The 24,237-nt window shown below is 46.3% G+C and overlaps 1 long non-coding RNA gene across 1 annotated transcript; it reads left to right on the top strand.

Annotated features, from left to right (window-relative positions):
• The first annotated feature begins 952 nt into the window (after positions 1 to 952).
• On the top strand, positions 953 to 20,611 carry LOC120407740. Its single transcript, XR_005600222.1, has 3 exons — positions 953 to 1,024; positions 1,786 to 1,834; positions 20,458 to 20,611. It is a non-coding gene; the product is annotated as an uncharacterized LOC120407740 (long non-coding RNA).
• Positions 20,612 to 24,237: the final 3,626 nt, after the last annotated feature.

Raw genomic sequence — 24,237 nt, forward strand, 5'->3', positions numbered from 1 at the left:
AAGTCAGCTTCTTTGTAGATGTGTCCACATCAAAAACGCCACCATGTTTAGCACTAATTGCTGTCCTTATTGACAGCCGAGCAGAGACCCTGTGAACTGAATAAGCATGAACAACAAATTGCTTTCTCACTCAAGGGGGTCTCTTCAGTACGGCATTGAGGCATAATGCTTGTGCATCTGTGCTGCATACAGAGGACATCGCTCTCCAGGACTGTCAACTGGCGTCAAGAGTGTTACTCCAGATATCCACTGGTGCAAATGAGACCAGATTTTGGCCACTATTAGAATTGTCAGTTCCATGCCAATTACCTAAAACATCCATGAAACTTTGCGCTAAATTGTAAAGTCACTTAATGTAATTAATGATTAACATTTGCGTGCACCCCCTTCCCCCTTTGGTGGGGATGATGGATAGTTCCCAAGGAAGTTTTCTGCCATTGTAAGATTTTCCAAACGAGGGAAACATTTTACCCTAAGTCCCTATCTTGACTTTGCAGTTCCAAGGTATTATGCCTACTGTAAGGAAGGTAATATCATGCACTGATCTCAGATCCCAGCTGTTTCTCTAGGCACAAAGTAGTGAATTAAAGCTGGAGGAGCAGCTAATCATAAAGATGATAATTTAAATTTTCTTTTGAGTTATTTTATATTTGTTTGCTTGTTCTAGACCTTCATGTTATTTAAAGACTATCTTTGGGGTTGGGGTGGGTGCATGTCTCGTGATAAATAGCCAGATTTATATTTGGAAGGAGACAGGGATTTCTTTCTAGAAATATTCTAGATGAAATAAATGAGTGAACTGAGAGAACTGAATTGAAAAGTTGTAATTCAGTCAAGAGACTCTCTGATGGTTAATTCAATCAAGCTGTTGTCATGCTTTGCCTTTTGCTGTTCAGTCCAGAGCCAGGTTTTGTTATATCAAATGTAAAATAATGATTTTCATTTTTTAAATAGATGCAGATGACTTTTTAAATTTAAAGTCCATGACTCAAGAGCAAAGAGGGTTTATATCCCGCTTTTTAAAGTAAGTGTATTCTAGAGAATAAGCATGATCTTGCTAAAAGCCCTATTTTCAAATATAGCTGAAAAATAGTACACTTTAAATGCAGAAAGCACAATACATAGTTTCATTATTTATATTCTTTTGGGTTTATGGTAGTGGTTTTGGCAGGACATCTGAAAATGAAATGTTATAGGGAAAATTAAAAACAGTGCATCAAAAATTTTGAAAGCTTTATAATGGCAGGATGCAAACAATTATTCTGACTGAAAAAATAAAATTACAGTGTCAGACTGCCTGATTTGATACATCATTGATATGGGACATAAGATTAAGGCTCTGACAATGTTTGGTCATTAAATATCATTGGGTAATTACCGGGCAATTGTGTTCTACTCACCATTTCCCTGTCACTTCAGTTGGCTAACCTGTTGTAACTAAACACTTCACTCTGTTTGCACAGTAGCCACTTGTAACTTCACTCCAACAGCACTCTAATCACCTTGTTCCAAAAGCACAGACCTCCACTGCTTGAACTGAAGGAGAATCCCCATTAGGTCTTAGCCGTATAGGGGGTTGACAAATGGCTAAGAAATGTTGATTCCAGCTGGCAGATATTAAGGGCATGCGTTCACGCTTGCCAGCTCATTAAATAACAGACTTGCTCTCTCCTGAAATTATGATGTGTCATTGCTGATGCTATTATTATACAATTGTTGGCAAATCCTACATCAAGAGGTGGCAACATTTTGATGGTGGCTGTGTGATCTCTCGTACATTTTCAGCTCTCCAAAGCACCTTGATTTGCACAGCCCTTCCTGAAAACAGCAATCTGTAAGTATAATAATGGGCCACATGGTAGCATATTCTTCATGGGTGTGCAAAGGTGGAGATAATAAAGGCATAGGAGGCTTTCCCTCCCTGGTACTCCTTTTGAAGGACCAGCCATAGTTGGTATAGGAGAGGAGGCCTTGCACTAGTCTAGTGCTACTGCTGGCACTAGATTCTCCAAAGACTATAGTGGGGGATGGGATGGGATGGAGTAAGGCCCCAGCTGTCCTAGCATAGGAGAAAAACATGCTGCACACTCAGAAGGGCAGCTGAATGCCAGCTCCATTTGGTGCCCCAGGGACTCTTGCTATTGCAAAGATCCTTCCCGCTACCCCTCCAATATTGTCCATATTTTAACGTTACAGTCTGGCATAATTTATTGCAGTGATAATTTATAATGGCTTGATCCTTCTCATGACCCCCTGATATATGGCACCCATCCCAGTGCCTCAGAAAATCCACTGCTATGCCATGCTTTCGTGCCCAAAAATAGATTTTTCCAAGATGCAAAGTGCCCCACTGCAGTGATCAATGATAGATTAAAATCGAAGAGCCTGATTCACTCATCATTACACCAGTTCTCCACCTGTGAGACTCCACTAGGGTTATATTGGTGCAAAATGAATGCGACAGAGTGGTGATTCAGGCACTGTCTGTCTTAGTTTATTTTTATATTCTAGCATACTAACAGAGAATAATAAAATGAACGTATAAGCATTATGTTTAATTTGTTGGTGGAACAATACATTTCAGCAGTTTAATCTTTTGTTTTGCATTACCCATGCCAGCAAGGTTCAGCATTTACTCTAGTGCCACTATATTTTGTACACTGTGTCTCAGCTAATCCTGACAATGAGATGATTCCATTTTTTGCTAAGGAAGAATTGTATTTAGTTAACAATTACAAATTAACTCTATCTATTTCACACACAAAGATCCAAATTCTTTGTTCTCCAATGTTCTCTGCCTATGTAGAACCTACTGTATAGCAGGCTACCAGATAAATCTAAGATATTATTCAGCTATAATTATTGCAACATTAAATTAATCAATGCTGCAGACATATAGTTTCTATATAACAAAACCCCCCTTTTATTTCATTTCTGCATCACAGAGAGAGGAGAGAGGCTTAGTTTTAGAAACTCTCTGTAAGACAGACATGGCCAAAAGAAATTGGATCCAACGTTAATGCATTGGCTCCTGATTGAATTAATCTTTGTATCTGAAGATAGCTATCTACTCCAAACCAAGAACAGCTATCCACATCTCTGTCAATTTGGCATGGAAGCCAAGCTACTGTGGCCATTTATAAGCAAACATAAGAGATGGAAGGCAATGTGATGAAGTGGAGATTTTCCCTTGTTACGTTGTATGTGGGTCTTACTGTTGAGTCTATGGCAGTTTTACTGTTTTCCATGAATACCGTGTGTGCCTCTGTTTCCCTGTGTGCTGCACCAATACCTTGGTGGTGGGAATAGGGATGTGTGATTTTGGCTGAGACCTCTGGGGCAGGTGAGGCTGCTCCAGCTGCCTGCACATATGCTATGACTGGTGCCCTTCGTAACCTCAGACCCAGGAGGGGGTGCGACTAGGTGACTCTTTGCCCAGGAAGTGAGACAAAGACAAGGAAGAGGAGCAATGGAGGTGTCTGGGGTCGGGTCATTGGAAGCTGGCAGTCTGCTTGGGGGGGCCGGAAGAGGGGGAGTCCAGGGCTTCTGTCCCAGGACTCTCCAAGATGGAGTTGGCTGAAAGTCACTGATTTCTGAGAGTGCAAGCTCTGTTCTGCGCTGTGTTCCTGTCAACTAATAAACCTTCTGTTTTACCGGGTGGCTGAGAGTCACATCTGACTGTGGAGTTGGAGTGCAGGGCTCTCTGACTTCCCCAGGAGCCCTGCCCAGGCAGACTCACAGCGCACGGTGTGGAAGGAGATCCTGAATGCTCAGAGATCAGACCCAGGAAGGTCAAAGCTCTTAAGCTTCTTGCCCTGGTGATAGTATTCTCAGAGAGAGGAGGCATGTTCCCCCAGAGTCCTGACCTGCTTCATATGGAGTAGTTCTAGAGTTTCGCCCAGTGACTCCGTGACAGGCAGGAATTCCAAACCCTTGGTTGGATTTGGTTCTGCAGTTGGCCTGGTTTTAATGAAAAGATGATTTAGAATTGAGGGATAGAGGGACTCAAATGCATTCTGGGATCTATATTATTTTTGAAGTTAAAAAACATGGAAAGTGACACTGGCCATATAATCCAGTGTTCTGTCTCTGACTGTGGCTAGCAGCAGATGCTTCAGAGGAAGGAGTGAGAACGCCGGAGGAGGCAGATGTAGGATAATGTGTTCCCTCATCCTGATTTCCAGTATTTTAAAAACTAGTTTGTCCTGAAGCACAAGGTACAACATCCTTTCTGAAATTTGTGATAATTAACCGATATGGATATTTTTGATATCCATATAAATGGATGACTTAATTAGTTTATAAGTTAATAGATAGGCTCTACAATTATCTTAAGCTTAGTGCATCATGTTGATCTCCCTGCAAAGATAAGACCTAGTCCCCATGTAGCAGATGGATCAGTCATTATTGGAGCTGGACAAATTATTAATTGCTAATATTTAGCCAATAAATGTTGGTGGTTTTTTTTACTAAATTATTCACATGCTTTTGTCATCATTCAACCACTCAGCGAATGTTATTCAATCAATTTTTTTGCCAACTGTCAAAATAGTTTAATTGGTGAATACATTTTCTGTTATTCATTGGCTGTTATTCTAGGGAGTAAACTGGTTCTGCATCTGAGAAGACCCAAAAGGACAAGATAAAACATCTTGGATACACTTTATCCTTTAACACCATTCAAGTCAATGGGCCCCACATCCCTTCACTTTCACTCATTTTACTTAACTAAGGGCTTGTCTACACTACAGGACTATTTCGAATCTACTTAAGTTGTTTTTTTTTTGACGACTGAATCGATTTGTGTGTGTCCCATAATACATACACAAATTTTTCTTTCCTAGTCCACACACGGGCCAGCTTGACTTTGCTTTGCAGGCTGTGAACCCACATCCCCCACAGTTCCGCCCGCCCCTCATTTTTTTTGACCAATGCATGCATGGGGAAAAAATGCAAAATGTGTGAATTATTGAACCCGTCAATCCCGCCCTCTCTCTTCCTTTGGAGCGCCAAATCTGATCTGTTCGCGCCTCTCTCTGGTCGGTCTGGCCGCGTGCGCACGCACACATGGAGCATGGAGCCCTATCCGCGCGCTGCACTATCGCTGCTGTCAACGCAACGCATCGCCCACCCCTTCCACAGTCCACCACAGAGAAGAAGCGAGGCGGAGGAGGCTCCACCAGACAGGTGAGGGAGTGGAGACTCTCCTAAAGCAGTACGCCGGGCAGTGGAGAGCCGGGGGGTGGGGGGGAAGGCATGGGGGGTGGGCACGATGGGGGGGGGGAAACAAGCACACACTGGTGGGGACGCATAGTGCTGCAGGTCTGGCTGATCACAGATGGGGTGGGTGGCTTCAGGATGCTTCAGGATGCTTTCTTTGTGTTGTTTGAACTGTGCCTGCCCTGTGTCCCTGCAGGACAGGCCCAGGACACCAGGATGCGAGCAGCCCTGACTGTGCAGGCCAGCCGGCCACCCACCCAGCCAGACAGCCTGCCACCAGAGCACCACTTTGGCGTGGCCACTACCACCGTGGGGCGGGCTGCGTGGGGGGGCGGGATTGCTGCCAAGCTAGGCTAGCCCAAGCCGCGCTGCCCGCCCGCGCCGCCCCAGTCCCCGCGGCCCCCTCCCCCCGGCCGTCCCCGCCCCCTGGGGGGCCGCCGCGGCGGGCTCCGCCGGGGCGGCGGCCCCGCCTCGCGCGGCCCGGAGCGCGGGGGAGCGACGGGGCCGGGAAGCCGGGGCGCGGGACCGCGCGGGGGAGAGCGGGGCCGCAGGGACCGCCGCAGCACGGGGGCAGGCATCGGGCGCCCGGCCCGCATGCGGCGGCCGGCGCCGGCGGCCGAGGTACCGGGCCCCCAGACCCCCCCGGGGATGCGCCCCGCCCGTGCCCGCCGCCTGCCCAGGGCGCCGCCCCTGCTGGCTGCAGGCCCGCCCCCCCACGCAATCGCTGAGCAACTGCGCGCTATCGTCGCACTGTCGGAATGTCCAGTGACACATAGAATGGCCAGGCCTCGGATGGGAGCCCAAAAAGATGGGGTGGGGCCATAGATGGAGGGGCACGGGGGCATGGTGCCAGCACCAGCCCACCAGGCCAGCCAGGCCCAGGGGCCCAGGGGGCCAAAAGTGCTGCACTGTGGGTGGAGGCGGGGGGGACTTTGGGCCAACATCATGGGGGTGCGGCGGGTGGGGCTCATGGACGCGTGTTGGCAGGCACGTTCAGGAAGGCTTTCTTCAGGAGGGCAAAGGCAGGTTTTCACAAAATAGGGCACTTTCTTGATCCCCCAGAAGGATCCTCGGGAATGCCTGTCCGCCCCAGGCCTGGGCCTCGCCCCCTACTGGCCTGCCACAGGCGCCTTGGACACTGAAAAGGAACCAGAATGGTGAACTGAAAAGGAACTCTTCAACAAGTGGGAGATGGCGGATGAATTGGGGTGGGAGTGCTCCACGGATCAAGAAGAGCTGGACGACCTTCTTTATGCTCGCGACTCTCTGTATGCGAATCAAATATCCCTGCTTAAAGCTCTCTTGGTTGTGCTTTTGGGAGCTGGCTGTTTTACGAGCAGCCAGACACCTGCTGGCAGAGATCAGCCCATTCAGAGCGATATAGATCAGGGGAGCTGCTGGCTGATCCAGGAGAGCGAGCATCCCAGCGGGTTTTGAAAGCGATCAGGGAAGCATTGAAAACTAAGTTTCTCAGAGATTTAAAACTTCCCAAGGACGTTTTAAATTTAAGGACAACCAAGTTTTTTTATTAATAATTAATGCTTTAACTTTTTTTTTTTAATTATTACAATTTTTTACATGGAAGCATTCTGTGCTGTTTTAAGGTGTTAACATGTGGGCATTCTGTTGCAGGAAGGGTGTGGGGGTGTGGGGGGGGGGTGAGGTTGATGGAAGGGGGGGTTGTTTGGGGGGTGGGGGGGGTTGGGGGGGGTGGGGGTGAGGTCTGGGGGGGGCGAGGGGGGGGGGGGGGGGGGGAGGATTCGGGGGGGTGGCATGTGAGGGGGGAAGGAAGCCTGGGGCAATGATGGGGGGGGAAGGGCAGGTGCCTGCACAAGGATACTGCACATCTGCAAAAACAAAGCATAGCATAGGGCCTGCCTGCACAGGCAGACACAGACTGGTGCCTGTGCCCTGTGACATACACATGTGTGTGCAGTCAGTGCAGCATACTGCTGCAGCTGCAGCCAAGTGCAGTGAAATTGCAGTGCCACTATGTGCACACAAACAACAACAACAACAGTGGCACAACAACCATGGGCTGTACACAAGCAATACATGAAAAACAGAACAACATGGGACAAGTTGTCAGTAACAAGGAAACAGCTTTGGGTGGGAACTTGAACTTGTTGTTTTTTATAATTTGCACAGTGGGGGTTTGAGGCACTGTGCTTTAGGGTTGATGCTAAAGTTCTTGGAGCCCTCAATTTCCTCTCGCTCTGCACCCTTGTCACTTTGGGTGGTGTGCTGCAGGGGTGAGGCTTGTTGGCGGCGCGCTTGCAGGGGCGTCTGGACTGGGCTGCGGTCGGGGGACGTTTGCGACTGCTCCGCGCCTCGTTGAGGCGGCTCCCCTCCTCTCTGCTCTCTCTTGCGTCGCTCATGCTCCGTCCGCTGCCGCTGGCCATCTCCCCCTCCACTCCTCTCCAGGCACTTGTGCTCTGCTGGCTCGCCTGTGCTCTGCTCTGCTGCTGCGCCTCTCTCCGCTCTTGCTGGGCTGCTGGGCCGCCCTCTCCTCTCCCTTTTCTTGCGCTTTGTCTGGGAACAGCCAGGCTGTGTGATGGGCTGGGATGCGGAGGTCAGTCAGTCAGGATGCTGTGTGATGTGAAAAAGTAGGTGATTCAGTTGAACACACACATGTTTGCCAGCAGTAAAAGCAGTTGAGTCAGAGGTGATAGTCCGAGAGAAACAAAACCAAAGTAACAGAGATCTCAGAGAGAGTTGCGAATTGAAAACTAAGTCAAGTCTCGCCTCTGAGAGCACAGAGTTGCACAGGAGAGTACGCTGCATCCATCTGCATTGCACATGCAAAGTCCTAGCCGAGCTTACAGTACATACTGCTTATCAGTTGCAAATTGCTAGTCTCCTCCTGCAAAAGCCTTGCAAAAAGGCTTTGCATTAGCCTTCCTCAGCCCCTGCCGGAATGTGGCAGCACATGCTTGTGGATATGCAATGGCCTCTGTGCTGTAAAGGCATAGCACTCATACAGCGTGCTTGTTATGCAACACAATTGAGCAAGTTAGGCGAGGTGCATAATTGCTACACAATTGCAATCCAGCATGATAGTAGTGACACAATAGTAATTTCCCCACTGCCCAGAACTGCAGAGTGATGAAAGCTTGCCTTATTTACAGACCAGGCCATAGAAGCCGTGCGAGTAGAGGCACCCACGCCACTTCTATACCAGGACCTTCAATGTGGAAGGTGTGGCTTCCAGAGCGGAAGCGAGATCATGTCCCAGATAATCCTCTCTTTCCACGGAGCGAGGAACTGAATGACTTCTTCACTCTAACGCTTACTATTTTTCTATTTGACCTATTTTGACACCTTCCTCTTATATAGTTTAATATATATTATTTCTATATATAATTTAATATTTAAATTATTTTTTCTTTTTTTTATATGTATTATATTAATAAATAAATATTTAGTTTTATGTTTCATTTTTTTGTAAAGATTAGGGTTTTTCTATGCCTGATAATTCCCTTAAAGGGGTGGTCCTGTTCTTCCTGGGGAGTCGGAGTGATGAGAGTCCTGGGGTAGGGTGGGGTTGGGGGGGTCTCTCGGTGGTGATGTGAAGATCCTGGCCGTCCTCCCCCCTTGGGAGACAGCCCTGTCCCTGGGGGAACTGTCCTCTCCGCCCTCACCTCTGGGTCCCATGGGTGGCTGGCTCGGGGAACACAGCCACTAACTGTGTCCCGGCAGGGGCATCACCCAAGAAGGTTCGCATGGCCTCTTCTGGGGCTCTGCATGGCATGCTTGATGCTTTTCCTTTCTGTTTGCGGCGCAGCACATCGCATCCTCCCTCTTTCACTCGCCGCTCTGGCTTTTTCCTTTTCTCTTCTTCCTCGCTCTCTGCTTTCGCGATGCATCGCTTCTCTGCGCTTCAGCACAGACTTCGGAACTCTTCGCTGTCGCATCTGCTCGACACATCTTGTTGGGGACAGCTCTCAGACCCTGCTGGTCCGGCCCCCTGCCCTTGGGAGCTGGAGACTCCTGGGACTCCCAACAGGGGGCTGGCTGCCCGGAGAGCGCCGCCGGATGAACAACTGCTGCAGGCTCATCAACCATTCAGAGGATTGCGTTCAACTCCATGCGGTCCCGCCATAGAAGTGGAGAGGGCACAACAGGACTGCTGGTCAGCTGTCAGAGCGTCACATTGCTGTGGGGAGAGACTGTAGCAGGTCCACTCGATTATCACTCTCGAGCTGCGTGGTTCGCCAAGCCTCCACACCAAGCCGGGTGGTAGCCAATTGCCTGCGAGCCCACCCTCTGAATCTGGGGGCTACCTGCAAAATTGGACCAAAGAGCCCTAATTCCAGTTGAGCTGATGCGGTTTAAACGCTGATAAATTGTAATTAAAGTGAATTCCTAGACCAGGCCAGGTCCTAAGGTTACTTCTGATTTATACCAGTGTACAAGAGATCAGAATCAGGCTCATAGTCTTTTTTCCCCCCTCTTCATCCTAACTTCCATGCTGTTTGTCTGCTCCCATGTCCACACTTCTTCATCCACCCAATTTTCTCTGGCTATTAGTTTATGCTTTGGGTTCATTGTGAGGTGCAAGTGTTGTTGGGCTTGTCTTCAGCCATCTGAGAGTGCACCCTTAGGCCTGGTCTACACTGGGGGGTGGGTTCAATCTAAGGTACGCAACTTCAGCTACGCGAATAGCGTAGCTGAAGTCGAAGTACCTTAGTTCGAATTACTTACCTGTCCTCATGGCGCGGGATCAACGTCCGCGGCTCCCCCGTCGACTCCGCCACCCCGTTCGCGGTGGTGGAGTTCCGGAGTCGACGGGAGCGCGTTCGGAGTTCGATATATTGCGTCTAGATGAGACGCGATATATCGAACTCCGAGAAATTGATTGCTACCCGCCGATATGGCGGGTAATGAAGACGTACCTTTAGTTTACTAACGTATGGAGAGGCTTATTGCTGCTAGAAGGTAGCTTTGTAATTTTACAGTTCATTTAAAAAGAACTTCTGAAAGACAATTTTGTGAGGATTTATGGAATGTATTGCTCCACTCTAAAAGTAGCTCCTCCTAAAAGGATTCTAGAAAAGAGTAAACAGGTTGGGTCATTCACATTCTGGAAATACACGGCACTGCTCTCTCGTTCCTGAAAACACTTGCTATAACCAAATGCCACAGTCTGTTCTTAAAGGGACACTTCTGTTGTATCAAGCAGGCAAGGGACTAACAAGCTTCAACAGGACTTTATTTTTACAGTGGAAACCTCTTTATCAAGCTGCAGCTGCACCCTCTGTAATTCTCACTCAGCCTCCTCAACTCCTCCCCCCTCCTTCCTGTTTCTTGTCCTTTCAGACTCCCAACAGCCAGTGCTCCCAGTTCTAGTAATCACAAGCAGCATCTAAACACCACAACTTCCCATTTCTATGGTTATTTAATAATAATGCACTTATTACCAAAAATAGAAATCAAGCAATATAACAAATATTCAAACAATAATCAAATTTATCTCTAAATGCAGTTTTACAATAAAAAGCCAGTTCGACCAATTACATTTATTCCAGAATCCTTGCACAAGGATCTTTTCTCAAGTGATATATATTTGTTGTTGCTTTTTCACCACTTGTTCTCTTTGTTCAGTTCCTTGGACTGAATAGTCCCTCTAACACCCCTTCCTGTATTCCAGAGACTCAGTTGTCTTTTCAGAAGCAATTAATGGCCTAACAGCCATTTTACATTCACTTTCTTTTATAAAAAATAGTCTGGCCTATTTACCAGCTCCCAGTTCAGTTTTTACACTAGAAAACATGTGAAAAATGGCTGCACATACACTGTTGCTCCAAAAGCAGCTTATCTTTAGGGGAGGAGACAGTTTAAACTGTCACTTTTTCTCCTCCAGGCCCTCACTTCTCTCCTGCTTCCAAGTAAGTGACTGACTTCATCTCCCCTCCTCATAAGCGTCCTATTTTGGCTCAGGCATGAGCTTACTTGACAGGAACATTTGTGTTCTGTCTACACTCCAGCATCCGATGTCAGTAATACTGTCACAAGCCCATCCCACTGACAGAAAGGCTAACAAGCATTCCTACACTCATGCCGCTCCAGTGAGGTGCACGTGCAGAACATGTTCCTCCTGGAGAAGGGGAGCTAAAAAAGGTGAAACTTCCCCCAGAGAAGGGGGAAGTTTTCCCAGGAGAAGAGGCTGTGCTGCTAGTGAGCGCCAGTATCAAGGGGAGTTAAGCCTGAGGTGGGGGCTAGCCTTTCCGTCCCTCCCCGCTCCCCCCTTGTTTGGGGACAGATGGATACCACAAGTCTGATACAGGCCAGGGGCCCTGGAAGGCTGCTCCCAACAAATGACCTGTGGTGGGATCTGGGGACCACCACCAGGGACTAGAAATAATTGGACCCCAGGAGTGAGCGGAACATCCTCTGGGAACAGATAGTGCCCTGGAGTGGGGGTTCTCCTAGGGGGAAGAGACTCAAAGATACTATGGCTAAGTAGGGTTGCCAGGCATCTGGTTTTTGACTGGAAGGCCCTATTAAAAAGGGATCCTAGCAGCTCTGGTCAGCACCACTGACTGGGCCATTAAAAGTCTGGTCGGCAGTGCAGCGGGGCTAAGGCAGGCTCCCTGGCTGCGTTTGGCTCTTGGAAGTGGCCCGGCATATCCGGCTCCAAGGCACAGGGGTGGCCACTGGGGCTCTGTGAGCTGCCCCTGCCCTGAACACAGGATCCACTGCTCCCATTGGTCGGGAGCCACAGCCAATGGGAGCTGCGGGGGAGGCACCTGCAGATGGGGGCAGCGTGCAGAGCCGCCTGGCTACTCCTCCACCTAGGAGCCAGAGGGCACTGCTGGCTGCTTCCAGGAGCCACCTGAGATAAGCGCCACCCGAATGGAGCCCACACCCCTAACCCCTCCTGCACCCCAACTCCCAGCCCTGAGCCCCCTCCCACACCCCGAACCCTCTCCTGCACCCTTGCCCCAGCCCTGAGCCCCCTCCCATACACAAACTCCCTTCTGGAGCCTGCACCCCCTCCCACACTCCAACCTCCTACCCCCTACCCCAGCCCTGAACACCCTCCTGCACCCCAAACCCCTCATTCCCGGCCCCACACCAGAGCCCGTATCCCCAGCCAGAGCCCTGACCCTAATCCTCTGCCCCAACTCAGAGCCCCCCCCAGCAGCCTTGAACCCCTCACTTTTGGCTCCACCTGGAGCCTGCACACCCAGCACAGAGCCCATACCCCCCTCCCACACCCTATCACCCTGCCCCAGCCCGGAGCCTCCTCCCACACTCTGAACCCCTAATTTCCGGCCCCACCCTGGAGCCCACACACTCACCCCCTCCTGCACCCCAACACCCTGCCCAGTCTAGTGAAAATGAGTGAGGGTGGGGGAGAACGAGCAATGGTGGCGGGGGGGGGATGGAGTGAGTGGGGGCTGGGCCAGGTAGGGCCTCCGGAAGAGACGTGACAGGGGGTGGGGCAAGGGTGTTAGGTTTTCTGCAATCGGAAAGTTGGGCAACCCTATGGCTAAGCCCAGGCAGAGGGTTAACCTACTACACCGGGCTACGTGCCTGCTACGTGTAGTTGCACATTTTTCTTGGGGGCTGGATCCAGCTCCTCTTGAAGTCAATGACTTGGGTAGGAGCAGGATCAGGCCCCTTGTTCAGCTGTGTTTATCACACCCACGCAAACCTCCCCAACTGTCAAACAGCACGGATAATCAAAACAACACGAAATCTGTTGAATTCAAAAGCAGCTGTAACAAGATCTGTCTCACTTATCGTTATTGTTGTTTCAACTGCAAAAGTATCCTCTACCTACAAACCAATTGCTGATGGTTCTGCCTATAACTGACTCGCCTTCTTTCCTCTGTGTAACTGCGTAATGTGACTTCCTAAACTAAGCCCAAGCTAGACAGATGTACTGTGAATTCCTGTCTCTTGTGCCCTAGGCCTTCTGGAAGTGCAGCGCTCTGCACCCAGCAGGTGTTCCTACCACACTGACTGCAATGAAGATATATTTTTAGAATTGCAAATGAACTCAAGGGTTTCAATAGGATCATAAAGGACTCTTATTTGATCCAACAGCTGCAAAAGAAAACATAACCATATGCTGGTGCGGGAGTGTCTACATTGATCATTTTGTTAAAATTGCCCAGCGTTGCCAGAACAATAGCGTGGCCCCAGTCTTGGGAACAGTAGTGGAGACTGGCCACTCGTATCTTAATTACAGTGTCATATAAACTTGTGCAAAGCAGGTCTGCATGAGCTGCCAGTGGCTGGCTGTGCCTGGGTGGTTGAGCGAAGTGAGGCCCTACACTTAACTTGATGGTATTTCTCTGTCTGGCTTTCTGTATGTAATGTAACTGTTGAAGTGTGCAACTCTCTAGTCTACTAGGACTCCTGCTAGGAGCTGCTGAGGGCAGCAGAGGAAGGTTTATTAATCTGCTTAGTTTAGCAAAGGGTTGTCTTTGTGTTGCTGAAGGAAAGGCCTTTGTTCCCACACTACTACTGTCACTATACCCACCGCACTATTCTGCTTTATTATGGATGGCAGATTTGGACACATGCAATACACTGTAGCTGAACAATTTATACAACTCCTTGAAAGGCTACATACAAAGCTTAATTCAATCTCTCAATGGTTTTACACTGGGATAACTCCGTTGACTCAGAATTGCTCCTGATTTAACACACACATTATTGAGAGTGGACTCTTACTTGCTTTATGTACATAGCACACAAGCCCTTTATGAACATGTTAATCTCACCTGAGGTTTGGCTCACTATTATCTGCATTCGTCTAGGCTCTTTTTGATTGTTTTTCCAGACATACACCCCACTGTAATGTACCCCACTCGATATGCTCAGAAAGCTGGCTTTAATAAAAACCTTGCCGTCTAATATACACTTCTTCCTGGCAAGGCCACATTTATACTATTTCTCTTTTATGTCTTTAAAAATACTCCTCAGTGTCCTACTTTCCAATGATCTCCTATATTGGATTTTCCTTCTTGCCTCTGCCCCATTTCCCGCCCCCCCTCACGCTTTACCAAGGTTGAGTTCATGGAGCTTTGGAACTTTAAGTGCTTCTTTGTTCCATTCTGGCAGCCAGTGATTGCTGGAGAATAAGGAAGTTCAGGTCACATTCCCTTTCCCATGGCCGTACTGCTGTCTGGAAGGAATGATCACCAAGGTGGATTATTCCAGTGGCCAGGTAGGGCAGACGCAAGGGGCAGGTTTTCAGAAATACCTCAGTGAATTAGGAGCACAAACTTTCAATGGGACACCTGCATGTAAGTCCTTTAGGTACTATTGAAAATCCCACCCCGGTCCTCAGTGTGCAGTGTCTCTTTCTTCCAAATGTAAAGCCAGCCCAGAGATAGAATTGCACTACCTTTTTCTAATTGTAGAAACTGAAGCTGGAAGACACGATGGGCCTTTTCAAAGGCTCGGTGAAGACTGTGATGCTGTCTAAATATTTCATTTTACACCCACTCTGTCTTTGAACACAGTTGTTTTTTGAATGGGCTTGGCCATAAATACAACACTACAAGACTTTGATGCTGCAATTCTCCTTTGTCTCGAACCATAAATCCGTGGTGGAATAATTTAGCAAAATGAAACAGTGATGTGTGTCTTTGTAATATAAATAAGCTGGGTCTGCAGAGAGAGGTAGGTCAGGAGCATAAGCAGGTGTACTGCAGAATCAAATGTACGTAACATTACTGGACCAGAGGCAATGAGTCTCTTTCTGTTAGCTGTTAACCAAATCCATCAACAGTTAACTGCTAGGATTATTAAGGGATCATACAGTTTATTTTAAAACAGACTGGTTAGCAATTGGTGATATACTTAACATTCATTATGTGATGGGGCAAGGCCAGATGGCTACAGTAAAGTAGTGAGGAACAGGTATGTTAGTCCCAGGCTAAACAAATCCCTGGTACCATGGTAACCAAATGGCAGTTGCTCCAGGTTAATCAAGACACCTGGGGCCAATTAAGATCCTTCTAGAAGGCAGTGGAGATAGCTAGGTTGATTGGGACACCTGAAGCCAATCAAGGGCTGGCTGGAACTAGTTAAAAGCCTTCCAGTTAGTCAGTGAGGTGTGGGTGCCAGGAGTTATAGGAGGGAGTGTTGGAGGAGGAATAATGAAGCAGGATGATGCTATATCAGGTGTAAGGAAGGAGGCCCTGAGGTACCAGTGAAGGAGATATTGAGTGGGGGATGCTGTGGGGAAGTGGCCCAGGGAATTGTACATGTCCTATTTCCAAAAAGTCAGCTACCATAGCTGCTAATTTTAGGGTCCCTGGACTGGAGCCTGGAGTAGAGAGAGGGTGGGCCTGTGTTCCCCCTTCCTCTCCCTGATTAATCACTGAGACTAGGAGACAACAGAGACTGTGCGAGGGAGGATTGCTTCTCTTCACCTCTGTTATTGGCTTATGATGAAAATGGCTCAGTAAGCTGTGACCCTTGCTTCTAGAGAGAGAAGGGCTATGTGGAGGGTCACAGTGAGCCTCTGAGGCTAGCAAAAATCTGCCAGAAAATGCAGAACCCCTGACAGAACTTTGTCACAATATATACTTATGAAGTGCTAGCCAGAATGATGCTATTTAGAATGGAAAGGTGATCTCCATTTTGAAACAGACATGGGGAATGCATCTGAGGCCTTGTTAATAATGTTACTTATTGGCTTTATCACCAGGAAGCTCCTTCCCTTTTTTTTTTTTTTTTTTTTTTTTTTTTTTGCTAAGACCCTCTTTACAAAATAGGATCACGCTCCACCCCAGGGCACATGTTTCATAAGTCAGTGCTGGCACAAATCATTCTTGGAAATATTTCAAACTAACTTATTTTTATTCTATCTTAGATCAATTTTTAAAGACTCATTCTTTAACTATATATAGTAAAAGCTATTCTTGCTTGTCAGATGAACAATATTTTGTCCAAGATGCTCGCCATCTGGTTATTTTTACCACTGGGGCTTTATATATAAATTTAGAACATGTCTGGAATTAACACAACATCATTCTTTGAATCCTGTGGCACCTTATAGACTAACAGACGTTTTGCAGCATGAGCTTTCGTGGGTGAATACCCACTTCTTCGGATGGAAGCAGTGGAAATTTCCAGGGGCAGGTGTGTATATAAGCAAGCAAGAAGCAAGCTAGAGATAACGAGGTTAGATCAATCAGGCAGGATGAGGCCCTGTTCCAGCAGCTGAGGTGTGAAAACCGAGGCAATTGGTTTTCACACCTCAGCTGCTGGAACAGGGCCTCATCCTGCCTGATTGATCTAACCTCGTTATCTCTAGCTTGCTTCTTGCTTGCTTATATACACACCTGCCCCTGGAAATTTCCACTGCTTGCATCCGAAGAAGTGGGTATTCACCCTCATGCTGCAAAACATCTGTTAGTCTATAGGGTGCCACAGGATTCTTTGCTGCTTATACAGCACCAGACTAACATGGCTACCCCGCTGATACTTGACATCATTCTTTGAAATATTCAAAACTGCTTTAAAAATAGGATTGGTTTCACAAAACTGTATTCCATTTTGTAGCAATGCATTTCTGAATTTGCCTTATCTCTTACTTTCTATGTAGTGTGAAAGACGGATGTATATTTCAAGGTAGTCAGTTATGGAGGAAGGTTTCAAAGAATCCCAAAAAGGTTGTCTTGTAGGCAGGGAAGCCTCATAAATTCCCATGATTCTGCAGTAGTAGAATCTAGCCCTTGCCACAGAACTGTGATCCAGAATTTTAAGGCTTCTAGCACTTATGGATGTGAAGAAAAACTTTGCAAAGAGCCTGAAACAGCTTTAAGGAATGTGTGATCTGCTTCATTTGTCTCATTGGAGTTTTGGCTTTGAAACCTAATGACTATTATTACTATTTATTATTTTGTATTGGCATAGTGCTCCTAGTTCTGGACCAGGACCCCATTATGTTGGGTGCTGTACATATACAGAACAAGAATATGGTGCCTGATCCAATTACAATTTAAGAATAAGAAAATAGATGGAAATAGACTTAACTGTTTAACTGATGATCTTTTTAGCAGAAACAGCCATCTAAAGTGCTTATCTCATGATCTCTAACTGCCTCCCACACCTACCAGGTGTCAAAAGCCCACAATGTCCCCATCCCATTTGCCAAAATCCCTCAATTTTCCCCTGACAGCTTCTACAAGGGAAACTTGTATTTGCATTACAAAATCCTGCAGCATATGGAAAGTGAAGTTTTGGGCATCGTAAAACTAAATGTACTAGCAAATGAAATAATGCAAGGAATATTGTACTTATTTTTATATTTAATTCAATAAAACCCAATATTTGTATCTATGTGAAGTTGTAACAATTTCATATCTGCTGCACTGGAGAGTTGTAGAATCTAGGCAGCTTGCTACAGAAATCAGGTCAAGATTCGTGCAGCGTATATGGGGCCTTAATTATATTTTAAACCCTTTACTGTGTTTCTTGATACTTTAATATTAAAGTGAGTTCAAGTTTAGCATATACAGACTGGATGCAAAGCAACTTGTCCTGGGCATTGAGTTGGCTATAGTGTCATATTATCCATCTGATACAGAGGAAACTGAAGTCTTTTTCTATAAGAACTGTCACAGTTTAAAGTTGCCTGTAAATACAGTTAGCAGGTAAAGCAAATCAGAGCACTGGATGTGAAATAGTTTCCTACAGCTTTCTCTTAAATAAAATTAATTAAGCCTCTTTCTATAAGTCAGGAAAGAACTCCCTCAACAAGTGAAATACATCCCAGGTGCTGGAATAGTTATTAACACCCCATCCAGTTATGTAACACACCCACTTGAATACCAAGAATATTCTGCAAACTAATAGCCCACAATAATTCCTGGTGTGACTCCAACTGAAATCAATGTTACACCAGTGATGAATTTGGACGAATTATTTTAACAATTGTGTATTCAGCAGGATATTAAGGAAAAACACTTTGCATGGGAAGCAAACCCAACCAGCAAAACAGTGAAATGACTTGCTTTTTTTTTTTTTTTTGGGTGGGGGTGGGGGAAGGGATTGAAAAATAGAAGAACTGGAAATTTTCTCGTTTTGAAGTGGAAGGAAGAAAGGTCTTAGGGCATTTTTTGTTCCATCTAATTTTGAATCCAAGAACTGAGGGGAAGATGAGCTGGGTAGGGGGGAGTGCAGGAGGAGAGAATGCACACAGAAATCCAATCACCCATTTCTGATTTTAAATTCAAAATATGACACTTTCAGTATTAGAATGAAAGATACTGAGGACAGACTGTGCTGCTCCAAGATGTAGGTAGCTCTTGATATGCCTGTAGTAGTTAATGAAGAAGCTTTTTACTCTACGAGGTGTACCAGGAGCCATCCAAAGCCAGGACAATCAATGAAATATGAATGAGATCAGAATCAGGGAACTCAGTAGAGAAATAGAAAACCTGAATAGCCCCATTCCAAGTCCTCACTATGCCATAAGTAGGGTGACCAGATGTCTCAATTTTACAGGGACAGTTCTGATTTTTGGGTCTTTTTCTTATATAGGCTCCTACTGGCCCCCACCCCGTCCTGATTTTTCACACTTGCTGTCTGGTCTCCCTAGCCATAAGGGTCCACTGGATCAGCCAGTTAGTCATTTCCCTCCCCTCCTGGCCAACAGAGGGAGGGAATATGTGTGTGTTGATTCTAACAGATGGACAGTGGGGAGGAACAGGGGCTCCAGGAGAGGATGTGAAGATTAAAGGACCTAGATCTGGGACAGTAAAGCCAGGAAGTGTTGAGATGGTGTCAAGATTTGAGGAGTCTGCACGTACAATTTATGAATTCTGGTTGATGTTATGAAATCATTGTTATGAAGTGTTGTGTTGTGGAATGCCTCTGTTTGGATGTAAAATCCACCAGTCGCTGACAAGGACCGGAGAACATCTCTGCCAGACCACAGATAATAGTTGGCAGTTAAACCTGAAATGGTTTAACTATCCTTGAGACAATGGATTGGTTAAAGCTGGGAAAAGCTAGTTCGTCCAACTGCATGTGCTGGAACGAGAAGTGGAAAATCCACAGGAACAGAATGCAGAAACTAGAGGTTGGTGGGGGGGACATATAAATCTGATCAACCCACTGAGACAGGAACAGGAAGCTTTGAGCAGGAGAGGAATGGGCAGGTTTTTGTAGCAGGGATCCAGATCAACTGTGGGGCCAACCAAGGGGAGAGGAAACTAGCTGACCTAGAGAAGGCTCAATAAGTCTGAAGAGAAGCCTTGAGAGATGGGAGAAGGACCCTGGACACCTCAGAGGATTCTTTCAAAGGCTAAAGAACTCTTTAGAATGTGGAGGAACCTGATGCAGGGAAATGCATATAGGTGGTTTTTATTTTGTCTGGATCTGTCTCTCACTCATGCTAAGTAAACTGTGATTAAAATCCAGTGTCAAGTTTGTGTCTGCTTTCACTGCCCCTTAACCCTGAAGAGAGACTGGAAAGCAGTCCCACTTTGGTGGGATTCTGCGGAATGTGCTGGCAGTCTTGGAGGAGGAGGTAGCACTAGTATCAGGGCCTAGGCAATTGGACTCCACAGGGTCTCCACAGCCCAGAGGGGTGTCAGACACAAGGTCTACACCTGGAGTGTGTGCCTAGAGTTCCAAAGCCAGGGACACTGTCTAAATTCTGCCCAGCCTCAGCAAGTGGGTGCTAAGTTGGGATTTAGTGTGTTTGGATCCCATCACAGCAGGTGGGTAAGTGGCCAGCAGGAGAAGCTCAACCAGCTTTGTGGTAGGTAAAACATAAACTCTCCAAGAATCAGATACCATTAAAGATGTTAGATGAGGTAAAATTATTATTATTAGTATTATGGTAGCACCAAGAGACCAACTAAAAATGGAGGCCCATTGTGCTAGGCCCTGCACAAACCTGAAGTAATAGACAGTCCCTATCCTGCAGAGCTTACAGTCTAAAGAGACAGGACAGATTCAAGATGGGAGTGGGAGGGAAAGGAAACCACACAGGCAGAGCAAACAGAGTGATGGTTTGCAAATGACATCTTAGTGCTGCATTTTTGGGGGGAGTGGGGCCCCCAATGTGTTTGGTGTTATACAAACATAATAAATGACAGTCCCTTTGTTTCAAAAGTGCCTGGCATGTTGCAGGCATCGCTGAGAACTAAATAGTGCTAAACTTGCAGTGGGTTGGCCTGTGGGTTTAGTGGAAGGGAAGGGCCATGCAGAGCTGCTGTAACCCCTGCCTCCATTCCTGCTGTCTCCCACTGCCAGACCTACCCTCTCATGGACCCTGGTTGGTGCACAGCATGTATGGTGGCGTTCCCGTGAGGTCTGGAAGAGAATGCTGTTGGTCTAACAATCCCTGCATTCACACATGCCCACCCAGGTCCGCTGGGCTTTGTTACCCTCCTCTCATGGAAGCTGAGAGCAGCTCAAAGACTTTGACATCTAATGAACTTTGTCTAATTTTAAAGGTTTTCAGTGACCATATCCTGGCTTTTGTGCCACAACCACACTATTGTTGAGTCATGCTGATAATTTTACATTCAAGGAAACTAAATAATGATTTATTTGCTCAAAGTGGCTTTTTGTATAATACATGAACTATTTCTGACTTTAGAGTAGATTAAAGTAACTATTTGCTCATTTTTGTGGCTAGGAAACACCTTCATCTTCCCCCTTTGCCCAGTTTATGACTTGAAGACATTGCCAAATGTTAAAATACTGGTATTTGTAGGGACTTGAAACATCTAATTTCAGCCTAATAAGAAGCTCCAGACCTTTCACTAAAGTGCTCCAAACCAACACACTTCAGTTTAGGCAGTATAATGAGAGCAGACGGCTCTAATAAACTGAAGTGTGCAGTTACTGAAAGGCTTCTATTAATGGGAATTTCCAGAGCTCATAGCAATGGGGCTACAGGACAAACAACACTAATGCTTTACACTTTGATAGCACCTTTCATTCACCTTTACAAAGATGGGTATTTCCCATCCCACATTTTTACAGTTAAATGCTGTTTCCAAGGTGTGTCAATGAATCAGTAGCAGAGTTGGGAAAAGAATCCAGGTCTCCTGACTCCCAGTGATGCCTTCCCTAGGTTCCTTTTGCAGTTCTGAGGGTGTCCAGTTTTTGTATTCCGTTCCCGCTTTCAGAACTGAATGCAGCACAAAGACCTAAGAAATGCTAGCAATGGGCTGACTGTCATGCATCTGGTTTTTCCATGGCTCTGCAGTTATGGACACCACTGCAAAGCCAGTGTATGACCCCATCATTCTGATTTGGATTTATACCTGCCTTTGTACTCATTTTGCACAAGTGAGTGTAGTAAAGATTAGGCACCACATGGGACACTGGTGAATCAGGCCCCATATCCTGATTGATGGAGAAAGAACCTCAAAAGGTTTGTTCAGATAAACATTCACAAATTTATGCAATACTTGCTCAAGATCCTAGGTCTAGACTCTGGGCTGGCTATCACATGAGAACAGGCTTTCTGGCAAGCTTTTTGGTACTTCCAGCTGTCAGCAATGTTTGAAATGCAGCAGAAATAGCTTTTCTCATGATATTTTGGTCTTTCTACAACTGGTCCTGGCCCAAGACAAGAGCGCAGCAGCATGAAAACTCAGAGTGCAAATGGACAGTGAGCAGGAGTAAATTCAAATGCATGTAGAAACGGTTTTGTTAAATAGCTGCTTCTCAGAAACAGAAGGCACAATACGGTGGAAAAGAGCCACTGTGATCAAATGAAGGTGAGAAGGCTATTATCAATGAAAGATGCTGACTCACCACTCCAGCATTACTGCCTTTCTTGCTTCTGATGAATGCCACATGGCTGGGTGGGTGTGTCCCCAAGGCCAGGCTGGAAGAATTGGGGGATTGCTGCTCTGTGCACTCTCCTAAATCAGTCTAACTCACTGCTTTTCTGAACAGCCGGAACCCTCCCTACAGCTTTTCTACTCCAGGGAGGGGGATGGGCAGGCTCAGAAATAGCATCATGTTGTGGACATGAGGCAAAGACAAGACTCTCTCGACAATCTGGTCTGCCATGGGGAATGATGTGAAAAGCGGCAGTGCCTCAGGAGTCACAGACCAGCCATTCCCTTCCATGATTTTTAATGTGTGAAGAGGAGAATGTTGACAAGTCTTGCTTAGATTATTAGGATAACCAATAATACATGTCTTGCTTAGATTCTAAACTCTTTGGGAGCAAGGACCATCATTTTGTTTTGCACCTACCACAGTGGGGTCCTGGTCCATGACAGGGGGTGCTAAGCACTACCAAAAACACTAATAAAGCATATTAACAATGCGATTAGCTACCTAATAGCCCCCCCTTTTTTTTCTAGAGCCACCACCACTCCTTTCATTATGAAAGACTGAACTGAAAAAAATCAAGTGCCTTTATTGAACTTTCTTGGCTGGGGGGGGGAAGGGGGGTTTGAAAGACTCAATCTGTGTGCAATTTATAAAATGACCTAATTTTAAATCCTTTGATAGCTCTTCGGATTTAGAGATGGAAAAGATGTGTATAATTAATTCCCAGGGATCAATGCAAGAATAATTGGTTGGGATGAGGTGGCACAAAGTGATTCAGTAACTGTTGTAAAATTTGTGTAAAAATAATAATAAAAAAAATTACCTTTTGCCTTCCCTTTACTGTACCCATTTCCCACATGCTATCTTCTCCCACTAATCATGGAATCTGTGGCAGTGATACGATGGCTGCAGGACTGAAGAAATCGTGTAGATCTGATTTTAGGAGTGAAAAAGAGGTGATGTTACAATGTGGTATCTTTCAAAATGAAGTTAACAGCACAAGTTGAACTTTCTTTTTCTTCTGCAGCTGGCTCCAAAATTCTGATGTGACTTTGCCTTGTGGTATTCCATTATTTTGTTTTAACCTCCCCAACTCCTGCCTTGTCTACTCAAATTAGTATAGCTGAAATGGTCCCCCTGCTGTTTTCATTGTTTTTATTTCTTTTGTTCATATTTCAGCAGGCTGTAGTATTTTTTTTTCTCTACCTTAAATCTTTAAGTCAATTATGGAGAAGAGAAGAAAGCTGCCACACGTTCTGTTTCTCACTGGAACAGAAAGTCTCTGTCCTGTCTTGTTGGGAGAAGGGTAGGACAAGCTGAAATTTTCTGGCAGCATTGTAGATTTCCTCTCTATACTTACTCCATTTTCCACACTGGACATGACCATATATGAAAGTCATGGGGAAAAAAAGGAGTCGGGGCTGGGGGCAGAGAAGAGAGCATTTATTTTACTAGGGGGCCAAATCATGAGTCCCATTAAGTCTGCTTTGCTGTGGCCCATAGTGTGAAGTTGCCTGATTTAAGCCTGCTATGGCCAGCTGAGGATTCTCGTAACATGGAGAAATACGTGGGTGGCCTAGAACTGCTGTAGCTGGATCTACAGGACCTCTTTCCAGCTCCCATTGTAGGGAATGTGGTTGGGAGGAAGGATATGTGGCTGCAGAACCTCTGCAGTTCAATCATCCTCAGCTGCTGGAAGCCCCTCTGGCTGCTGGTGTAGTTGAGAACAGCCCTGAGGCTGCACTAAACTATCCCAAGGACCAGTTCCACACAGAATTGGCCACAGGATCAGGGAACTACCCTTAGCAACTTTGCACCCTTGACTCTTGGCTATGCTTGGTGCTTGTCGGCTGCGGCAGAGAACATGGCCCAGAGTTTCCAGTTTATGGTGTTTGGCTTTTGACAAATTCTGTTTTTGGAATAAAACTTGTTTGGGGCTGTTTCAAGAAGCAGATTTCCTTTAATTATATAACCCGCCTCCCCCGTTCTTCTCTGGGATGCTCTTTGCTCTTAAGGGTAAGCGCCACAGAAAGTCTGGAGACCTCATGGGCCACCAACTTCATCTGCAACAGATGTTAATTTTGGTAAATTCTTACTGGTTTTAACTTAAGATGAGAAAAACCCTCTATATAACAGTTGTATGCACTAGTTCTCTCTCTTATACTTGGAGTGCAAGCTCTCTGGGGGCGGACTCTCTCTCCATTACATGTCTGTATGCTGGTTAGCACAATG

Source organism: Mauremys reevesii, linkage group 6 (assembly GCF_016161935.1).
Source record: "Mauremys reevesii isolate NIE-2019 linkage group 6, ASM1616193v1, whole genome shotgun sequence".
In the NCBI taxonomy this organism is placed as follows: domain Eukaryota; kingdom Metazoa; phylum Chordata; order Testudines; family Geoemydidae; genus Mauremys; species Mauremys reevesii.